This window comes from Magallana gigas, chromosome 4 (genome assembly GCF_963853765.1).
Source record: "Magallana gigas chromosome 4, xbMagGiga1.1, whole genome shotgun sequence".
Classification (NCBI taxonomy): domain Eukaryota; kingdom Metazoa; phylum Mollusca; class Bivalvia; order Ostreida; family Ostreidae; genus Magallana; species Magallana gigas.
This window is the reverse complement of record NC_088856.1, coordinates 22,265,515-22,281,891: the sequence shown is the minus strand read 5'-3', so window position 1 is coordinate 22,281,891 and position 16,377 is coordinate 22,265,515. Positions and strand designations below refer to the sequence as shown.

Sequence of the window (16,377 nt, the reverse complement as noted above, 5' to 3'; positions counted from 1 at the left end):
CAAACTATTTCCTGGAAGAAATGTTTAGTGTTCCAATAAAATTTAATCATTGAAACATTTTATTTTCATTTGTTAATGTAACACAAAGTAAAGTATTGTACGTGACCAAAAATAATGTAAAAACTGTATTTTTTTTTTGTTTATTCCAGATACCATAAACACTCTTTTAGCATATATATATATATATATATATATATATATATATATATATATATATATATATATATATATATATCGACATAGTTAATTTAACACAAATGATCACTTACGTGTAAAATGCGTTTAGCATTTTCTTTTACTCAACAATATTTGGTTGCTTTCACAAAAATCTCCATTTTTATTAGTACAAAGATTCAGTTTTATGGCAGAAAACTGATATCGAATAAATTAAATGGGTAAAAACAGGAATCTTTATATCTAATAACCAAAAACAAATGCTTATACAACAGTTCTTTTCAATTTTTTAAGTCATCCCCTTATCACAAACTTTTCAAACTTTTCAAAAACAATTGGCATAGTGTTACACTATTGACTCTGTTGAACAAACCGACGGGGTAAAGACCGTTCGACACACAACATAGTTATCTGCGTATCTTATAACGCATGCTGAAGAGATATATCATCCATACCAGGATAATCCTGATGATTGTGTGTCTGTCTCCCTGTATGTCCCTCTGTCTGTCTATCTGTTAAAAAAAATGAATGTCGCATTTTTCTCAGCAACTACTCATCGCAGGCTCTTTAGTTTATGTCTTCAGAATATAAGATTTGCATGGATAAACTCGGAAACGAAATTACAAATGCTTGAAAATGTTCATTGAAAATTTGTCATATATTCTGACCATCAAAAGTAATAAGGGGATAACTCTTAGTCAGTGCATTTAATACGAAAAATCCCGAGAGTTCCGAATGATAAATTGGTGTTAATTCAAAGCGAGTAAAAAAAGTTTGTGAATTTTTTTTAAATTCTCCATTAATATGAACTAAAGTTTTAGATGAAAGCTATTTACTATTTACAGCCTCAAAATGGTTTGTTATGAATAATTTGACTGTTATTGTCAATTCAGCTTCATTAATTTTCTCTAAAATCGTTTGAAAACGATTCTGCAATGTTTGCCACATGTACATTACGGGTATATGGGAGGAATTTTAACTGTGGTGAAGGCCTGTCCCGAGACAAAGTTAGATTATTCTAACTAAGCAGAGTGTAGTGTAATTGATAGCATTATAATTGAAGGCTGAAAGTTAAGTTATGTAAATGTCAACCATCACGGTGTGTCGATGTATCTATTTCGAAAATGTCCGATATCATATCAACCCGTGCATGCACAGGTGAAATGTCTAGTATATTATAAAAACTAATGAATAAAGACCCGGTCCATCTGACATATATGTCACTTTATAAACATGAATATACAAATTAGCTAAGTTTACGTTTTGCTATTTTTTATAGGATTGGTTGTCTGCACAAAAAGCTGAATGTACAAATTTTGCAGTTTGTCAAGAAAAGTTAGATAAGAAAAAACTAGTGCAGTCTGAGCTGACATCTCAAACTTTGTAATCGATTATTAAAGCCAATACTTGCAAAGAATTCGGTTTAAAGTTTTAAATAAGATGTACAGAGTAATAGAAAATGAATTTTGTCTTCTATTGTTTATACAGGACATATACTACATAACATATTGTTTACCCCCCCCCCCCCTAAATCGCTTTGTTTCTATTAAGAAAGATAGAACACCACACCTAAATTGAGCAATTATAGAAGATTGATTTCAGCTAAGTTCAAGTAACATACCTCCCCATCTGAAAAACAAGAGGCTCATGGGCCACATCGCTCACCTGAGGAACAATAGGTATGATAAAATCAGCTTAATGGAGCCATAATACAAACTATCTGGACAATGTACAATAATACATGTAGATCATGTATAAATAAAATCCATTTTCCCCTGGATATTCTTATGTTTATAATCACGAGGGTAGGTTAAGGCAACTCATAGTTTAATGACCGTAAAAATTATGATCAATTTAAATAATGTTTATTTTTATGAAAACAGCGCTGGATATTAATACCAAGTGAAAGAGTTCACCAAGATATTATTTTTCTACTTCGGAATCGACTCAATCTTTGAAGCTGCCGTGCCATGGTATCACGTGACAGTTAAAAATAGATCACTTTTTTACCTTAACAAAAACTCAAAAAGTGTAACACTACCCAGAAGTTCATTTGTATGTTTTCTACAATAATTCGATTGGAAATTAGTTCATGTTTATTAGTATTACTGTTAGAATCTTATTGTTAATCGCATAAAATAAATATTGTAAACATTTATCGGAAACCCTCTCAACTTCTAAAATTTCATTGAAAATACTACGTATTTTTCGTTTAAAACAACAAAGCACAGGATTCTAGCAGCACTTTTCATGTAGTTTAGGTCATATACCGTTGATATTTACCAAAATCATCTTTCCTAATATCCAGGGTAGTGTTACACTTTTGCCATTTTTTGTACACACTGACAGAGGAAAGGCTGGTCAAGCCATATAAATGTCGATCCGCTTACCTTATAACACTCGCTGATTAAACAAAATATCCATGCCTGTATTATCCTGATTATATTCGAACTGACACTCATCTAAATCTTAGGTATCTGTATTAAATAAGTCTTTTTTCGGCATTGTTTACACTGCATTCCGATAATTTGTCTCCCGACATGATCTTCTCTTTTAAACATGCTTGTGACGTCATCAATGATAATTATACGTAATAGAGAGAAATCGAAGATATATTCAGTTAGAAGAGTTTCTAGTGATAGTTTATGTCTGTAATTGTTATAATATAAACCAGAGATAAAGTTAAAATCGACATGTTTCTGAGTAAACTATGACATCATGCTGCTTATTGTGACGTCATATCGATCAGAGGAATTTGATCGCTGTGAGTTGTCTTATCATACCCGCGCATTAGTCCCTTTTCTAACAGGATGATTTTATAGTCATATCATATGTTGAGTATTGCAGTTCTCAAAAAGATCCTTAACAATAGTTTATATATGGGATATAAACGTACATCAAACTCTGAACCTTCTCGTGAGGCCAAAGAATTGTCCTGGGGCCAAAGTCTTAATAACTATAAAGAATCATCTGGCTGATTAGTTTCTGAGAAGATTTTTAAAGATTTACCCTATATAATCCTTCGTTAAACTTTGACCCCCCCCCAATTGTGGCCCAATCCTACCCCTGAGGATCATGATTTTCACAACCTTGAATCTACACTACCTGAGGATGCTTTCACACAAGTTTCAGCTTTCCTGGCCGATTAGTTTCTGAGAAGACGATTTTTAAGGATTTACTCTTTTTATTCCTATGTAAAACATCGACCTCCCATTGGGGCCCAAACCTACCCCCAGGGGTCATGGTTTTCACAAATTTGAATCTACACTACCTGATGATGCTTTCACACAAGTGTCAGCTTTCCTGGCTAATTAGTTCTTGAGAAGAAGATTTTTAAAGATTTAATCTATATATTCATATGTTAAACTTCGACCCCCATTGTGGCCCCACCCTACCCTCGGGGGTCATGATTTTCACAACTTTGAATCTACACTACCTGAGTATGCTTCCACACAAGTGTCAGCTTTCCTGGCCGAATAGTTTCTGAGAAGAAGATTTTTAAAGATTTACTCTATATATTCCTATGTTAAACTTCGATCTCCCATTGTGGCCCCACCCTACCCCCGGGGGTCATGACTTTCACAAATCTGAATCTACATTACCTGAGGATGCCTTCACACAAGTGTCAGCTTTCCTGGCTGATTAGTTTCTGAGAAGAAGATTTTTAAAGATTTACTCTATATATTCATATGTTAAACTTCGACCCCCCATTGGGGCCCCACCCTACCCCCGAGGATCATGATTTTCACAACCGTGAATCTACACTACCTGAGGATGCTTTCACACAAGTTTCAGCTTTCCTGGCTGATTAGTTTCTGAGAAGAAGATTTTTAAGGATTTACTCTTTTTATTCCTATGTAAAACATCGACCTCCCATTGGGGCCCAAACCTACCCCCAGGGGTCATGATTTTCACAAATTTGAATCTACACTACCTGATGATGCTTTCACACAAGTGTCAGCTTTCCTGGCTAATTAGTTCTTGAGAAGAAGATTTTTAAAGATTTAATCTATATATTCATATGTTAAACTTCGACCCCCATTGTGGCCCCACCCTACCCTCGGGGGTCATGATTTTCACAACTTTGAATCTACACTACCTGAGTATGCTTCCACACAAGTGTCAGCTTTCCTGGCCGAATAGTTTCTGAGAAGAAGATTTTTAAAGATTTACTCTATATATTCCTATGTTAAACTTCGATCTCCAATTGTGGCCCCACCCTTCCCCCGGGGGTCATGACTTTCACAAATTTGAATCTACATTACCTGAGGATGCCTTCACACAAGTGTCAGCTTTCCTGGCTGATTAGTTTCTGAGAAGAAGATTTTTAAAGATTTATTCTATATATTCATATGTTAAACTTCGACCCCCCATTGTGGCCCCACCCTACCCTCGGGGGTCATGATTTTCACAAATTTGAATCTACACTACCTGAGGATGCTTCCACACAAGTGTCAGATTTCCTGGCCGATTAGTTTCTGAGAAGAAGATTTTTAAAGATTTACTCTATATACTCCTATGTAAAACTTCGATCTCCCATTGTGGCCCCACCCTACCCCCGGGGGTCATGATTTTCACAAATTTGAATCTACATTACCTGATGATGCTTTCACACAAGTGTCAGCTTTCCTGGCTGATTAGTTTCTGAGAAGAAGTTTTTTAAAGATTTACTATATATTCCTATGTAAAACTTCGACCCACCATTGTGGCCCAACCCTACCCCGGGGGTCATGATTTTCACAACTTTGAATCTACACTACCTGAGGATGCTTCCATACAAGTGTCAGCTTTCCTGGCTGGTTAGTTTCTGAGAAGATTTTTAAAGATTTACTCTATATATTCATTTGTTAAACTGCGACCCCCACCCCCCCCCCCCCCCCCCATTGTGGCCCCACCCTCAGGTGAGCTAAAAAGATTAAGTTTACAATACAATAAGTTGTTAAAGTTGGTTTCTGGAAGAACAGACTTTGAAAATTTTCTTAATACATATTGACCAATTTTTTACTTTTTTAATCTTTAGTTTTTAAGATCTGTGTACAAACATAGAATTGTGAGCAAATCTCTGTATCTTGCTTATAATTCGAAGCTTAACACTCAGATATGGTTAGTAAATAGAAATTGTAAACAATTAAACACAAGAAACATGCACTATAACAAATAAAGAACACAATTTATTTTTTCGAAATGAATCAGATATATACCGGTACATGTTTATACCTACATATTTCCGTCAGCGATATCAAACTATTTAAACTGAATAAACTCGAAAAAATGCCGAGCATCTCAACAAAACCTATTGCATTAATCTACCATTACGCAAAAGATAATGCCGAATTACCGATAGAATGAATTGTATTTCAGTACTTTTTTGATACATCAGATTTTGCTTAATTTGCGCAGGTAAACAGTTAACTGTTTGATTTACCGAAGTCTCTGTTTGATTTGATACGTAAAAATCACGAAATACAGACGATAGCTCCCAGGTTACAAAGCATAAATAATGAAAACGAAACGAAAATCAGAACAAGCTAACACTAACGTCATGTGTGAAAACGGTCAACGCATTGAATAATTTACTTCACAAAATCGGCACCAATATATTTTGCATGTTTCAAAAATTTCCCTTCATACGCGAACTGTTGCATAGCCAGCAAATTCATCATAGTCAGATCGACCCTTATTCGTATAATGTCATGGCTGCTTTAAACAAAGAACCTCGTTTTAGAAGTATGGAATAGGAGTCTTGGTAAAATGGGTATGCAAACCCGGGCCGTGGCAAAAAAAAAACCGGGGCAGATCGGCAATCGTCAATTCCAAATACGCATTTTTTGCAGCAATATTTACAGCGAATACAAATATACTGGTCAATCAAATATCTCGAAATTTTAATGAGATTGGCAGATTAATACCTGCCAATCTTTTGTTTTGCTCAGGCCAAGTCTTGCCTACCCATTTTACCGTATGCCGAGCCCGAAGCTATTAAACTGATTGAAACACGCCTTTCCTTTATTATTATTTTCGTAATAACTCAGATTTGAAACAGAATTAGCACTTAATTTTTGCAATTTATATTTTCCTTCCCATAAGGATAATTTATGCTAAACTACGTTGAATTGGACTCGGTAGTTCTTGAGAAGAAGATTTTTAAAAATGCACCCCCCCCTTTTTCTACAGTTTCAAGGTTTTCTCCGCTTTGAATACAGATCGGACTTTTATTTCTGCAATTTATATTTGCCCTCCAATAAGGATGCTTTGTGTTAAATTTGGTTGAAATTGGATAAGCGGTTTTAGAGAAGAAGTTCAAAATGTAAAAAGTTTACGGACGGACAGACGGACAGACGGACGGACGGACAGACGGACGACGGACAAAATGTGATCAGAATAGCTCACTTGAGCTTTAAGCTCAGGTGAGCTAAAAACAAAAAACATGGTAATATATGGATTGATTGAGTAAAATTTAACATGGTGTGACCAGTTTTGGTTATTTGATTTTTTTAAGTCCTACACGAAAACTAATTTCGTAAGTCTGTCATCAGTCATTTTAACGATGTAAGGTGATTCCAAAATAGTAGCATGTTAAGCTGACGGCGATAGAATGAAGGAAACCAGCCTTAAAAAGCTAAAATCGGAGTAAACCGATGTACCACAGAAAGCATCGCAACGCCCGTAGTTGTACGGATTAGATGTTATAATGTTGTGTCTGCCCCCACACTCCACTCGGTAGTCAAAAAATGGCACAACTCCGCTAAGAAACATCTTTTGTCAACCAAATTTTTCCATATTCACATAATGTATAAGCATTTCTAAGAGAAAGACCTTATCTATTTGCCCAACTTTGAGCTTTGTTGCTACAAGTAATTTTACCCAATACTAGTACCTTAATCAAAAATATTCCAATAAGTCGAAGTTCATTTGCAATGAAATAGAACAAAATATTGCGTTTAAGGTTGTTTATTAGGTGAACCTTGCCAATGTATTGTTTAAATGGAATGAAATAAATTAAACAGGAAAAAATCATTAAATAAATGACAAATTAATTTGAAAAGGTTTGTACGTGTAGAATCCTATCGATTTGTTTGAATGTAATTTCGAAATAAGGTCTCCTAATGCACGTCCACCCGATAAAGCGAAATTTTCTGTGTTATCTTTAAATAAAGCGAATTAATGTGTTCAGCTCAATCCATAAAGTACATAACGCAGTAAAAACAAATATGTATTTATTATTTAGAACAATAGCAAGACTGATTTTATCCTACGTAGCTTTTAATAGCTTGGAATAAAGGTATATTGTAAGTACAGATTTCTTAGTAAATATGACATGATGTTTCATATTGTGACATCATATTGAATATTTATGTTATTTTTGGCACAATTATGTAAAGAGCCTAAATGGTTCTTCACACGTTTTGCTGTCAACAGACAAATTTGTTTTGGTTCTACATAGTGGTCTCATATATGCGTCATGAACTATGTATTTTTGCATCTCTCTTAATTTAGCGTCCTCTGATCTGCAGCGTTAGTTCAACAGTCTTATGAAGATTGATTTACCTATTAATATAAAGTTAACATTGTACACATACGGAATTAGTTTTTTACATTTCGTTATATATGCTCTAGTACTCAGTGTAGAGAAATAAAAAAAAATCAGTATGTTCGACTGATCGTTTATTAAATTAACATATTCTCTAAAAGAACACCATAAAAATAAAGAAGTGAGAAGTAGCAACACTTTATCTCATTTGACTATTTTCAACCAGTGCTTGCAAAAAACGTTGCTGTGTTTGATGACTTGTTGTGAGTAAAGCTTGGTTTCATTTAAGACTGAAGACTAATATTTTTTGACGGTTCAGCTTCTGTTGATAGTTGTTGTCACACAGATTCAGAAAGACATAAGAAAATAATTATACTTTGATAGAAATTATGTTTAGCTGCGCTTATTTCACCATAAGTCTGTTCATATGAGAAAAGCTTAATTAAGACTAAAATAGACTTTGTATCAAACACGGATACATATGGAGAAAAGATTTCGTTATTACGATTTGATTATCTCGTTATTTCGAGAAAAGATCCCGTAATAACGTTAATTATCTCGTTATTACGAGTTGATTATATCGTAATTACGAGAAAAAAAATGTTATTAAGAATTAATTGTCTCGTTATTACGAGAAAAGATCTCGTTATTACGAGGTTTTTATCTCGTTTTTACTATTTAAAATGGCCTTTTCATTGTTCGATTCTCTTTTTGTACAGTGTATGAACTACTGCAATATCTTTTATTATACACATACTTGGCATAATCATCGTTTAAATGCGTACAAAAATTTGATAAAAAAATCGGACCAAGCAGTTTAAACGGAATTTCAGAAGAAGGAGCAAAGCAGATTGGTTACTAGAAGGATACATGTAATTTGTTTAGACTCCAAAAATTAAATATACAAAATTAGTTATTTTCAATATACAAATAGGATGTGTACAAGCTTATCTTTTAAAAAGATTGGAAAGCTAGCGCTGTAGCCATCGTAAAACACATAAGCAGGTTTCTAAAACATTGATTTAAGTTTCAGAATCGATTAATTAACGATAGGAAGGAACAGTGGTATACTGGAATTGTGTTGGAGTGGGGTCTCATTTAGAATTGTGAATCTAGAGTGGGTTTCATATCAGCAATGGCATAGCTTATTGACTGTGCCTCAATAATTACATGTATGTATCTACTGCTATTTCAATTTCGAAACGAAAATTTTTAAGAACCATTGGTACTGATTTGTAGCAATCGTATCTTCTCGGGCTTTTTCGGCAAGCTCAGAAAACATATCTGAAGTTGTTTTCCGAGCTTGAAGGAATTTAAGACAAAGCTAGCTATATATTTTGATATTGAAAATAACTTTACATTATAAGACCTAAGCTACTGTTACTTTTTGACATTTAGAATAAAACCGAAACCGGTTAACAAGTTTTCACTTTTTTAATGTTTGTTATCAAGATATAGTGAGGGCTTTCTATTAGGACGCCGAACGTTTAATAATTTTTAATATTCACTAGACTTTGACCCGTGCGTGCACGGGTTGGCATATAACATATGATATCGGACATTTAGGAAATAGATACATCGACACGCCGTTTTGTTGACATTTACATAACCAAGCTTAAAGCCTACAATAATGCTATTAATTTCACTACACTCTGCTTAGTTAGAAAAATCTAACTGAAAAATCTCGGGACGGGCCTTCACCACAGTTAAAACGCCTCCGATATGTACACCTGTATTAATGTAGCAAAAAATTGCAGAATCTCTCCGGAACGATTTTGGAGAAATATAATGAAGCTGCATTGTAAACAACAGTCAAATTATTCACAAAAAACCATTGTGAGGCTGTAAATATCTTTCATCATTTTTCACCAACTTTCTTCCTCGCTTTGAATTTACACACCTTGTTGACATTCGGAACTCTCAGGATTTTTTGAATATTAAATGCACTGAGTTAGAGTTATCTCCCGTATTTCCTTTGATGAATATATGACAAATTTTTTATGAAAAATTACACGTATTTGTAATATCGTTTCTGAGTTTATCCATACAAAGGTCATATTTTGGAAACATAAACTAAAGAGCCTCCCGTGATTCAGCGTGAATGTAATGCGCTTGCGCAAGATTGTAAAATCCAAAAATTTTAGATGATTTTCGGATTTTTTTGAAGGAATTTTCTTTGATTATTAATTAGCGAAACTTGATTGGGAAAAAAACAAATTGGTAATCTTCAAGTACCAATAATGTTTAAAATATATAAAACAAAAGACAGAACTCATCCGATTTCTCGGTATTAAAGCTGAAAAATCGAGTCTATTATTTTAATATAGTAGTATAGATCCTGTTCCGTGGGGCACTTTAATTCAATAAAATAAAAAAAAATCATTTTGCCAAATCGCCAAAATCACCTCTTTTACAAACCAAGGACCAATCATAAAAACAAGAGGCCCCTGTCACGTCGCTCACCTGAGCAACAATAGCCTTAACTCTGGTCAAATTAGCATAACAGTACTAAATCAAAATATCTTGACGAATAAGTAAAGTACATCTGGATAAAAATAATTAAAATCTACCAATTTTTACCCACATATTTTTATGGTAAATACCAAGCCCTTATTGTTGTTGAACCTGTAAGAAGATTTTTTTCTATTTGTCACGACAGCCGTCGTGACTGTTCAGTCAAACACAAGATTCGATTGTTATTAACACTTTTTTTTATATAAAATAAAACCAAACAAATATACATAATATATACACATCATGGACAATAAAAATGTTAAGTTCTCTCCTAAGTCTCCCTCACGGGCATGTAGGACAATAGAAAAACCATCCTGTGAGGAAACGGACGAGATGGATGTAAATGGCATGGCGTGAGACAGTGGCGGACAGGTATCACCATGGCGATAGATTGCCAGAAACTGGATAAGGACCTTATTAAATTAAACAATGAACATATTTTGAGTTATATGATTAATATATCTTATATTAACATAGGCTATGTCACGCGGACTTAAATGTAACATTATAGCAACAACAGCGCGCCATACAGCAGCACGAAACCACAGTGAATACGAACACTGCATAACGTTAAGAGAATCACTAACACACTGCTTAACAAAGAAAGAAAAAACCCACCTCTAAACGATAGAAAAAATACCCCGTACTACACGGCAAATATACAAGTATATCATGCATTTATATCCCAGTATAAGGCACATACATATCCTGAAAATGTCAATGAAATTGGTTAATTATTATCGACTTAAATTGAAAAATCTCGATCTGCCCAGCTTTTATTTTGTCCCGGCCCGGGTTTGTCTACTCATTTTACAAAGACTCGTATGGAATACCGAACCCAAAGCTATAAACTGATTGAAACACGCCTTAATTCCTTTATTATTATTTTCTTAATAACTCAGATTTGAAACATAATTACCCTATAATTTTTGCAATTTATATGTTCCTTTCCATAAGTATGATTTATGCTAAATTCATTGAATTCGACTGAGTTCTTGAGAATAAGGTTTTTAAAAATGCATCCCCATTTTTTCTACAGTTTTGAGGTTTTCTCTGCTTTGAATAAAGATCGGTCTTTCATTTCTTCAATTTGTATTCGCCTTCCCATAAGGGTGCTTAATACATGTAGTGCCAAATTTGGCCGGTTATTTAATCAAAGTTTGTCTTTGTTGTTCTACAATATCACAGCTAGCCTTTGCTCACCATTTAGGCCAAGGATGGTTTGAAGAAATTTAAGGGAAAAGTACTCACTGCTACAGTCAGAAAATTGGCTTGCATTGCACCGATTTTCTGTGTGACTTTCCAAATCTGTAAGAAAACGTTGCTTTGTAGAATTCTAAAACAAACAAATGACATTGTTATTAATAGTATCAAATCATCATTTAATGTTGATTTTATACTTTTAATATTTCCAATCTGAGTAAATTCAGATCCTCGATCCGCTCCTTCTTAATTTCAGTGTCGCTACACGAGTTGTCACGTAGTGACAATAAAAAAAGTTAAGAGCGTACGGAGGATCTAAAATTAAAAAAATAAATTATAATTGTTAATATTTCCATTGATCATTTAACAAAATGACTATCTTAACAGGCTCTTCTCGAATTGCAGCTGTTTGCAGAGGGGATGATTTCTGAACGGTCGTTTGTAGTGCTTTGAACTCCAGCTAAAATATATGAAGTTATAATTAAGTATAGACAGACAGAAAAAAAGATCAATTCTGGTAGACAATAGCTTATTCAAATAGTTGGAGGCTTAAGTCAATTGACAATCCAGTGTTTGATGAAATACAGGTAATTTTACTTATGCCAGTTTCACTACATACATGAATTTAATTTTTGAAGATCGACTACCTATATTATATTTATTATCTTAGTTTATATCATGCTACCATCACATACACTCTTCTACGTTTCATTTTATATGTCTTGGCATTGAACATGTTTAGATTATAGATTTGAGTTAATAATTCCATAAACATTATTGTTTTACCTTCTCTTTTATTGGTTCATCTGTTGCCTCTTGATGCAAGTGCTTTTTAGTGACTTATCCTACATAGTTTACAAATTCCTAAAACAAAAGCTCATAAAATATTATAATCAAGCTGCTTTTAATTCATGAAAAAATCTTACATTCTTTCAGGTATTTTCATTACCCTATTGAATCAGGCTCTATAAAAGCTATTTTACAAAATATCAGAGGAAATTCGAATTGAGACTTACCACTTCCAACAGGAAGAATGACTTGAAAAGGAAAGCATATCTCCTTGGAAACATTGAACTGCTTTACAACTTCCATTGTTACGTAGCGAATATTTGCACTTATTCTTGGCACGTGGTTTCCAGTAGATCCCAAGTGAATCGCGATGACCCCAGCATATCAAGAGTAATCGTCCGCATGATTTTTCGACATCAAACAAACCCGATCTGCACAAAACAAGATCTGTCTCTTTTGCACAAATCCTGTCACCCCCAACTTTCCAATATCTTCAGTGACTTGTAATATCGTTTTGGCAATTGTAAAGAGTTAGCAATTTAATATTAAATATACCAAGATAAATTATATGTATCTTCATGCATATTAGTTATATCTGAAAACAATTATGTAAGTTTAATGCAATTACATGTAAGATATGTTTTCTACAAAGGGATAAAACTCAACCAACTGGATTTTAACCTTCGTTAATTAGCATGTATTGCATGTTATCGTCGTTTTCCCACTTATTTTTTTTTTTTCAAATTCAGTATTTATTATCTTTTTAATAGTACTTTCAAGCATTCATTTTATTACAAAACACAATGTATTAGAAATTTAAAAGAAAATTAGCTTTCAATTTTTTTAAAAGATCACACGAACTCTTTTGTTAGCATGAAAAAAAAATTCTTGAGAAATTGATGAGCGAGCACGACTATGACAACTGCCTGACATTTGCCAGCCTCTTAAATGATAAATCAGGTCGATCAGTCATATATTTGGGAACTTGTTTATATCCCAGCTATTATTATGTCTTGGATTACGAATGTCGTATTAAATATACGTTCAATGTGAAGCTCAAAGATCAGACAACAAAAAATGCAAAATTATAAAGTCTTCTTACAGATTTCACGTTCGTCAAATTATATATTGGAATTAGGTTTTGGGCATCATATTGATGCTCATTTTCATAAGCCGAATCAATTAGAAAAATATAAATTGGGATTAAGAATGATATCAGGTTAAAAGCATCTACCAAATAAATGCATGTGCCTACTTTATCATGCCATAAACAGTAATAATAAACATTGTTAAGTGAAGGAATATCAACATTGTTTCGAAGGAAAATTTAGCTATAAATGGGTGGGACGGATCAAAAGGCAGTTACACAACATCATGCAAAATCCTCCTTGAATTTACAATTGATTATTCAAGCAATACTGTAGGGATACCTAACCAGTTAGACAAAACAAAACTTATTAAATCGACAATAATATTAAAACTCAATTTCAAAATTTTCAAAATTGGATGTTTATACAAAAAATATATATAATTCAGATGTTGATGCCCTGTTATCATAAATATAATATTTGATTTCCTGAAAAAAAATATACTCATTATGCATATCTATTGATCATATTTGATAAATCAATTTATCAAAATCGAACAAAATTGACAATAAAGATAAAAAAACAACAATGACACCTATTTCCAGAAACAATTGGAAACATTTTAAAGTAAATGTATCCATACCTGTTTCCATTCTGATTTGAATGTTCTCATTCATAAATACATTTGAATTTGAAAGTGTGATTTTTTACATGCGCGATGGTGTTGTTTTCTTATGTCGATTGTCATTAACTACACTAGCTGCAGGACTGTAGCTTCCGGTCTGAAAAAATTCGGATGGACGACCTGGGAGTTAGTTTTGCGCTAGTTTTGGACTGATTTATCTCATTTACGAACACATTCTGTACAAATCTTTGATCCCAAAATATTCCTCGGACATTTTACTACAGACATCGTCACTTCACTTGCTTCTGATAGTCTTTTAAACACCATCACCAGCCCTGTAAATTAAAGTGGTGCAAGTTTGTTTACATTTAAAAATGGCGACTCTCGATCTCGACGTAAATTAACATACTTCTTTTTCTGAGGTCGGTTATCATGTTTAAGAGAAAATCTGAGGCAAGTAAAGTGACGATATCAGTAGTAAATTTGCTGAAGAATATAATGGTACTAATTATATTTACAGAATTTGTGTGAAAATAAGGTTAATAAGTCCAAAACTAGCGCAATTTTTTGTGCACCGTAAATTGCAGTTTTTTTCTATGGGAGGCACTGTAGTTCCCAGGTCGTCCATCCGAATTTTTTCAGACCGGCAGCTACAGTCCTGCAGCTATAACTACACATATTGCTCTCTCTCTCTCTCTCAGAATATTATTTCATTTGATTTGAGTGATTTCATTAGATGTTCTAGATAATGTCAAAGTTCTTGTTTATTTTCCCATTATTGTGAAAGCCATGGTGAACATTAGATGTTAGTTTTCGTTTTTAACCGTACAAAGTTGACCGAGCAATGATAAATGACTTATCGTCCCAAGGTTTTGTGGCATTCGACAAACTAACAGGTTCTTCATATGCAGCACATTGATAGATTGATTGATTTTCTTTTTTCGAAAAGCTCCGCATCTTGTGTGCTTGACAAAGCAACTTTGTTCATGCTCGACAAATTATGGTACGTGTCTGAGTGCTCATTTCTTGATATAAACTCTGTTGGTGATTGAACGTTTTTTTTCCTTTGGCCATTGGGACAACTTACACTCCTTTTCAAATGTCGTTGTACTATTTTTTTAACTTTTACTATAACGCTGCTCGGAGAGACAGTGACAGAATACGTTAACACAATGTATTTTTGGTTTGGTCCTACAACAGTAGTTTTTTTGAATTTGAAATAATCACGTCACTTTGATCAAAGAATTCTTCGACAAAAATGGAGAGAGAGAGAGAGAGAGAGAGAGAGAGAGAGAGAGAAAGCCGACAAAGATACTTATTTCATTAAAATGTTTCTATAAAAAATTATGGCAAGTGGTATGTAATAATCATGTGATTTAGTCCCGGAAAGGGAGAAAGTAATAAACCAAGACTATGTATAAATATATGCTGTTCTCAATATTAAATTCTAATAAGATAAGATTATAATGAACGACAGTAACAAACCCTCGGACGTTAACATTAGAGAAAAGAACATTGTAATGAGGAATAAATGTGTATGCACAATGCGATTGGCTGAATTCGGGTATGTAATAATTCTGAATTTGAAACAAAAATATCAGTTTTTAAATCAAATGATGGAATGAGGAAATATTTAAGAAATTATAAAGACTCTAGGAAAATTGTAGGGTCGGGGATGATTGCTTTTTTATATCTAAAATGTCATTTACTGCCGATCTCTATAAATTGTAAACGCCACACGGGACCATATATTTTGTCATTTCTGAAATGGCTTGGAATGAAATTTCAAATGCTACCAAATATTTGGCTGATCTGATTATTGTAAAACACTGAGAGGGCATTCGGTTTGTATAGAGTTCTGTGGGAAAATAATTGGTACACTTTTCCAATGCAATTGACACTTACAAGTATCAATGTACTTTACGTTTAAAAAGGTAATGGACGTTGAATGTTCATATAGGTTTTGTTACTTAATATGGAATGATAGATAGAAAAACTCCACTTTTCAAACATTATGGTTAATATGTGAACGTTAAGATGCTCCTTTTAATTAAGTTTATAAATAGATTTAACATATTATATTGTTAGAAAGGCATACTCTTTATCTGAAAGGTGTTTATACTTTGCCCTTTAACGAAGGATGATTCATAGCAAATTTGATTGATCTTTGATGTATGAAGATGATGAATTTGTCAAATCTTGTCGATAATTTTAATATATCGGACACTTTTCCATTTCTCTCATTACAAGATGAACCTCTGCAACCAACTGTGACTGTTAACTACATGAAACTGGTCGGGAAAAATCATTGAATGGCAGAGCTCTGACAAACAAAACTCTGTCATTCAGTAACCTTTAAGTGACCTATTAGTCGCCTTTCTGATGTCAGAATGACGTTTAACATCACAAGCTACGATGTACCAAAATGATAACAAGCGCTTCAAGAAATGTTA

General features: G+C 33.5%; 1 long non-coding RNA gene across 1 annotated transcript; it reads right to left on the bottom strand.

The window, feature by feature from the left end:
* Nucleotides 1-10,419: 10,419 nt before the first annotated feature.
* LOC105339365 (uncharacterized) lies at nucleotides 10,420-16,377 on the bottom strand. Its single transcript, XR_004596935.2, has 4 exons — nucleotides 12,439-16,377; nucleotides 12,209-12,286; nucleotides 11,471-11,882; nucleotides 10,420-10,632 (listed from the first exon to the last, which is right to left on the bottom strand). It is a non-coding gene; the product is annotated as an uncharacterized lncRNA (long non-coding RNA).